At 45.4% G+C, this 5,466-nt stretch overlaps 1 protein-coding gene across 3 annotated transcripts in view; it reads left to right on the forward strand.

The window, feature by feature from the left end:
• Positions 1-1,949: 1,949 nt before the first annotated feature.
• Positions 1,950-5,466, forward strand: part of ZNF41 (zinc finger protein 41) — a 45,897-nt gene continuing 42,380 nt past the window's right edge. The window contains exon 1 of one of the 3 annotated variants that reach the window (XM_040632332.1): positions 1,950-2,138. The gene's annotated coding sequence lies outside the window, so the exon portion shown is untranslated. The other 2 variants (XM_040632334.1, XM_040632335.1) reach the window with 2 other exon arrangements.

Raw genomic sequence — 5,466 nt, forward strand, 5'->3', positions numbered from 1 at the left:
CCCAGTCCTTGCGTCATAAACACTGATTTAATCAGAACAAAATGCCTGTTAGCCAAATGTCAGTAGAGCGTCTCTTTTTCCTACAGCCTCCTGAACTCGGCTTCTCCCCAAGCCTGAGAAAGCACAAAAAATTGTGGAATGTGCCCTCTCTTCTCAGCCTCCCTTGGGAGGGAATCGACTGACCACAGTGGGCGCCTTTCTATCAGATCCTACTGTCCATTCTCCCATTAAAACAGCTCCTCTTCCACAGATTCTGCTTATCTCGGCTTGCCTCCTCCTTCCCCTATCTATAAAAGAGAAGGCTTTTTCTGTTTGGTTATGAGATAATTGCAGATTTCTGAAATGGAAGCTTTCTCCCTATTTGACACAGTAAGAACAAATCTTGACCTTGACCTCATACCATACGCCACAGCAAATTCCAACTAGATTAAAGGTTTAAGTAGAAAAAAATTAAAGCAATAAAAATGAAATAAACGTTAAGACTCTTTCTGGGCAGACCTGGAATGGGGGAGGAGAACCATGCAAGACAGTAATATACAGAAGCCAGGAAAGAAAGTTTAGACATTTCTGATGAGAGAATACATCTTTCTGATTACATATTGAAGGACACCTATAAAATGCAAAGGAGAAAAGGAGTTAGGGGGGAAATACTGCAATGCAACTCACAAAGCGTTGCTATCCCTAACGCACAGAGCTTCTACAAATCGATAAGAAAAAGACGAATCACTTCACATAAATTGGACCAAGGATATGAAGATCTGCAGAAGAGAAAATCTAAGTGGTCAACAAATACAGAAAGGTGCTCTGTTGCAGAAGTAGTCAGGAAAATGCAAATTAAAGCAATTAATTACTACCGGCCCTCACACTGACAAACATGAAAGACTGAATCAACATCCAGGGCTGAAAAGATGTGCCTCAATGAACTCCTATTTTGCTGGTGGCAGTAGGCATGCTACAGTCTTTTGGGGAAGTGATTTGCCTGTTATTTGACAACAAAATACCCTTACCTGCTTTTAATAATAAACTTCAAAATATAGGAAGCAAAAATTGACTAGCACAATGAAAACGCGACATAACAATACAGTGGGAGAATCTCTCTCCTCTCTCAGGAACTCATGGGTCAAGCAGAAGAAAATCATCAGGAAGGAAATACATTCTTTATAAAGCCCCAACTAACAAACTTGGGCCAACAAACCCATATGCTCAACCCAACAACTGGAAAATACAATCTTTTTTTCATCAAGAGATGAAACATTTTTGAAAACTGGGCCCTTGCTTGAGCCTTAAGGCAAGTTTCAACAAATTTCAAAGACTCAGCATCATTCAGACAACATTGCCAGACCACAATGCAATTAGAAATCACTACCATCAGATTAACTTTGTGTTTGTTTGGGAAAATGAAAAATGGTCTCAGGAACTGTAAAATTTTCTGCACTCCTTCTGAACTCCTTTTTGGAATCATTAATTCCCAGAGGAGTATGTGACAGACTAAGATGAGTCAAATCGGAAAACAGCTCCTTTGGGGCAGCATTTCAACACCTGTGGACCAAAGCCCACCAAACGTGCAGGTGGCCGTCAGCCGCTTTTGTTTCCTTCCCTTCCCAAACTCCTCTCCCTTATAAAACCCCCCATGCTCCCGGAAACGCGAGCCTGGGCTGTTCTCCCTGTCGCAGCAGCCTGAAAAAAGTACCCATTCTCTTGCCCTGTGAGTCTCGGAGAAGTTTTGCAAGTTGGACAATGGACTTCTAAATAATTCACGGGGTAAAAGGGGGGAAAAGTTACAAATTAGCGCTTGAAACCAAACACTCATGGAAATAAATCAAAACTTGGATCTTTAGAACTTCAGCCTTCATGCTTTTAGAAGGAAGGTCGATCCCTTGATTTTTAAAAATTGGATGAAATGCCCCACCACGGATATCACGGGCCCCCAATTAGTGGCTCCACAGATACTCGGTCCCCGGCGCTAAATCACCTCAGCTCCCCGCGCCCAGAGTGGTTAAACTCTCGCTGCGGGCGACTTCCGCTTCCTGGCCTAAATCTGACACGTACTATTCCCCCCATGGCAACTACCCAGGGTCGGTGACAGTCGAGGAGCCCGGCGATGCCCTCAGCCGACGCGGGGACAGAGGCGCCGGCAGGTGGGCACGTCGCGGCGCCCGGGGCCGCGCCTCCGCGAGCCACCCGCGCCCGTCAGGGGCCGTTCCGTTCGCTCCAGAAGGGGAGCCGGGGCGGAGGCGGGGCGGGCCCGTTTCCAGACCTGCAGCTCGGAGGAGTCTTCCTAGCGGGGACGGCGCGGCGGGACGCGGGGCGGGGAGGGGGGGGTGGCCTAGCGGCGCGTGAAGAAGCCGAGGCTCCCCGGGGATGCGGCCCGAGGGCGGGGCCCCTGAGCGCCGGGAAGGGCGAGCGCGGGGCCTGCGCCCGGGCGGCCACTGTGGAGAACGCGGCGCGGGCGGGAGAAGTGCCGGCGGCCCAGCCCGGGCTCCGGCCCGGTGGGTTCCCGAGAAATCCCGCAGGGGCAGATCGGCCCGGGGACCGCCGGCTCCGCGGCCGAAATGACCACCCTTCCAAGATGGCGACTCCCGTAGAGACACTCCCGAGGGGACAGCCATGTTAGTTGCTTGACAAAGTCACTAAAGAACATTTGAAAGCCCGCCTCTCCTCCGCCACGCACACGCGCTAACACAGCGCGAGGGCACCCGATGGGGTGCGGGGGGCCGGCCGCTCCCAAGCCGACACTGGGCATGTGCACGGTGTAGTCCAGATACCGAAGAGTCCCTCAGAGGTAGTTTCCACACTTAGGGTTCTGGGACTGAGTTTCACAGAGGCGGCACAGTTGGGCCAGTAAAGCACTGACATGATTATGGGGGTGTGGTGACATGGATTTCGCACTCAGTGATGCTACTCTGTAGGGTGAGTGATGAGGCTTCTCCGAGGTCACTAAGTAGGAGGGGCGTAGAGTGAGTGACAAGGGTTTGGGGTGAGTGATGGGGTCAGTGGGGAAAATAAAATGGGTAGTCCGTGGGATGAGTGATGAGGGTGCTGGGGGGTCTATAGGGTGAGCGATGAGGAGTCTGTTGGGGGGGGGAGTGGTGAGGATTCTCAGAGGTCACTGATGGGGTCTGCCAAGTAAGAGATTGGACCTGGGGGATAAGTGATGGAGGTCTGTGGGGTGAATCATAGGGGGTTACTGGAGTAAGTGATAGGGGGCCTGCAAGATGAATGATTGGAGTTCAGTGGGTGAGTGGTGAGGGTGTTTGGGGAGTAATGGGTGGTCTATGGAGTGAATGGTGGAGAGTTTTGGGGGTGAGTATTGAAGAATCAATGAATGAATGATTCCGACCGTGGGGTGACTGGTACATGGTCTATGAGGTGCATGATGGGGTTCATTGAGTGGATGGTCAAGGTTTCTGTGGTGTCAGTCATGCATTTATTTGGGACTGGTTGATGGAGGGGCCAATGGAATCAGATATGCTGCCTCATGGAGTCAGTGATGGGTGGTCTTAAACCAAGATGGGATTGTTTCAAAACCCTACTTTGACTTTGTTGGGCCTCCTATTATTTTTCTTTTCTGCATCATTAATTTCTCCCCCTGATTTCATTATTTCTCTTCTTCGGGTTTTTTCATTTATTCTTATTTTTAAATTCCTAAGTTGAATGCTTATCTCATTCATATTCAACCACTTTCCTTTTATAATATAAACATTAAGTTCATGAATTCTTCTCTAAGAACACTTTAGCTCTATGTAACAAATTTTGATATGTAACATTTTCACTGTAGTTTACTTCAAATGTTTTCTAATTTCTGTTGCAGTTTTCTCTCTGACCCCGTAGTTATTTAAATAAGAGATTCTGATTTTCCAAGAAGTTGAAAAAAATTTTTTAAGATTTTATTTATTTATTTGACAGGGAGAGGGAGAGAGCACAAGCAGGGGGAGCGGCAGGCAGAGGGAGAGGGAGAAGCAGGCTCCCCACTGAGCAGGGTGCCCGATAGGCGGGCTGGATCCCAGGACCCTGGGATCATGACCTGAGCAGAAGGCAGACGCTTAACCGACTGACCAACCCAGGTGCCCCAAAAGTTGAAATTTTTGTTATTGATTTCTAAACTACACTCAGAGACTGTCATCTGAGTGATTATTAGGTGAAGAAATAGATGTTCCTTAAAGTGGATAGTATGTATTGAACTTTAAGTTAAATTATTTTCCAAAACTTTTGTAAAATTGGTACTCCCACCAGCAACATCTAAAAGGGCTCATTCTGGGGGACCCGGGTGGCTCAGTCAGTTGAGCATCTGACTTGGGTTGGGGACTTGATCTCGGGGTCACATCCCCAACTCGGGCTTTGCACTGGGGGGGAATCTGCTTCTCCCTCTCCTCTGCCCCCCCCCCTCGCCATACCACCACCCTCACTGGTGGGTGCTAGTACTCTCTTGAATAAATAAATAGAATCTTTAAAAATAGAAAAACATAAAAAAACTAAAAGGAATCGCTCTAACATCCTCTCCCACACTGAATATTGCTGCTTTTTTAATTTTTCCCATTCTGAGGCCCAAACAGAATGATACCTGTTTTTACTTTGGTAAAGTAAATGGTATCTAGTATCTTGTTTTACTTATTTATGCATTTTCCTGGCAACTAGTGGTCGAATATCTTTGCATATGTTTTTTAAAGTTTTCATATCTTTTGCTCTTTTTTTCCTTTAGGTGGTTTGTCTTTCTAATTTGTGAACATTAACCTTCTGTCATTTATTGTGATTTTTTCCCTTTGATCTCTCTTTATATCTTGATTTTTGAAAGATGTTTCTACATATAATTAGAAAAAATAATCATCTGATTAGAGATATCTGTCTTTTTCCTTTTCAGGTTCTGAGTATCTTGTCTTGCCTAGTGAGTTCTCCCCACTTCATGCTTAAACAAATATATGCCTTAAATTTAACATTTTTATAGTTTTAATTTTTAAAATTAAATTTCAATCCAGCTGGAATTTACTCTGGTGTGTGGTATGAGATGAGATCGAAGTTTGTATTTTCCCTTTGGATAGAAAATTTGCCGGCACCAATCGTTAAATGAATACACTTTTCTAACTCAACTACATGCCACTTTTGTCACATAAATTTCCAAGTGTTTATTGCTCTATTTCTGAGCTCTGTTTTTTCCTTCTGATATATGTATCTACTCCCTTTCAAAAAAATGTATTGACTTTTAGAAATACTTTTAGTATCAAATAGTACTAGCCCCTTCACTGTACTTTTTCTTTCTCTTTTGGTTGTTTTCTTTAATATTCTTTAGCATTTATTCTTCCATATGAATGTTAAAACCATCTTATTTTGTTTCAAAACAACCATTAAAACTATGTATTTTATAGTTTTCTTTTTTTTAAGATTTATTTATTTATTTGAGAGAGCGAGGGCATGAGAATGGGGGGAGGGGCAGAGGGAGAGAATCTCAAGCAGACTCCCTACTGAGCCAGG

Source organism: Ursus maritimus, assembly GCF_017311325.1.
Source record: "Ursus maritimus isolate PB19 chromosome X unlocalized genomic scaffold, ASM1731132v1 scaffold_X1, whole genome shotgun sequence".
NCBI lineage: Eukaryota > Metazoa > Chordata > Mammalia > Carnivora > Ursidae > Ursus > Ursus maritimus.